Genomic DNA, 1,576 nt, shown 5'->3' on the forward strand with positions numbered 1-1,576 from the left:
TGTGACTCTGTGTGCATCTTTGTAGCCAATGTGCTTGTGGAGTAGTTGTATTTTCAACTAGATGTGTTTTACGGATTGAATTTGGGTCCTCAGGCCTGGCAGCATGTGCCTTTCCTTGCCGAGCTATCTAGTTGACCCACCGTTCATTTCTGTAATATGTTTTTATTAGCATTTGTTCATTTACTTGTTATGTGTGGCCACTTTTGGACTATGTCATAGTTAGGTAGGTACAACAGACACCAATACCCTCAAGGCTGGAAATATTGATTTTTTTTTCTTCAGAAAATTTGCTGAGTGTTTTTCTTAGTCTGTCTTTACAAAACGCAAGTAAATGTGTGACTTGGGTCTTTGAAGCTATTAAAAAGGTGGATGATACTGGTCAAGACTTTTTCTTACCTGATTTTGAGTTAAAGTAAAAATAGTACAAACAGTGCCGTTTAACACATGTAGGTACATGGAAGAACATAGCAGGAAAAAGTCTATTGGAAGTTTGTATTGATACTTTTAAGGAGGTGGCAATTTAGTTTTATCTTTATTCAAAGACAGCTAAAATCTCCCTTAAAGTGATAATCATTTTATAACAGTAATAATCCAACAAAAATTATCCATGGTGTAGCTGCTTAAACACCAGGTGTTTCATTGACCTGTGAATACATAAATGGATTTTACTCTTCTTTGTTTTCTATTTATTGCTTTGTTGTAATTAAACTGATTTTTTTTTTTTTTAGTTCAGAAGTTTCAACTTACAAGCTTCCATTATGTCAAATAGTATACAATGCATAAACTTTTCCAAAGTAATTTAGAGGCTTCCAAGTACAAGGATTATTATTTCAGCTTTTAAATTTAAAGCTACATGCTGTTAGGGAATAAAAATGCCATAATATAGCTATCCTTTTAACTTCTAGTTGAAAGCCAGATACACTTTTGTTTGAAGTTTTATGCCTTTGTTACAAATAGATGCATTAAAAATGCTCTCTACTTTCTTGCGATTGATGCTTATATTTTGAGGTCTGTGGATCTGTTTTATGTATTTCTTTTCTGATGGCTGTTCAGGTTCTAGTTGAAAGCTAGTGAAACATCCAGAGCTTTTTGGAGACAAAGATATGGAACAGGGTGTTCAAGAATAAATAGAAAAAAATTGACTTGGGGGTTTCTCTGATAAACCTTTCTCATGCTTCAGCACTTGAGAAGCTTTGTAGGATAATTTCAAGGGGAAGCATCAAATTGTCATGGGTTATGGACTTTGAGTAGAAAGCATTGCAGTTGAAGTTTAGCAGTTGATTAAATCTATTTGCATTTCCTGTGCATACATTAAATTGAGGAGAAGAAGAGACATCCTGGGATTTTCAGTCAAATTACTATGCTGTGGTGTGTCAATCCCTATAATATCCTTTATGTGATGGTTCCTGATCTACATGTACTTTATAAAATTCATCTCTCTTTTTATTGTCTAAAACCTGTATCATTTTTCTGTTATACCATGGCTACATCTTTATAATAAATGATAAACTGCTTGGCAGTGGTGGCACATGCCTTTAATCCCAGCACTTGGGAGGCAGAGGCAGGTGGATTTCTG

General features: G+C 34.5%; 1 protein-coding gene across 1 annotated transcript in view; it reads left to right on the plus strand.

Annotated features, from left to right (window-relative positions):
* Tmem47 (transmembrane protein 47) overlaps nucleotides 1-1,576 on the plus strand; it is a 27,417-nt gene that overhangs the window by 11,610 nt on the left and 14,231 nt on the right. The gene's annotated exons all lie outside the window — the stretch shown is intronic.

This window comes from Mastomys coucha, chromosome X (assembly GCF_008632895.1).
Source record: "Mastomys coucha isolate ucsf_1 chromosome X, UCSF_Mcou_1, whole genome shotgun sequence".
Taxonomy (NCBI): Eukaryota; Metazoa; Chordata; class Mammalia; order Rodentia; family Muridae; genus Mastomys; species Mastomys coucha.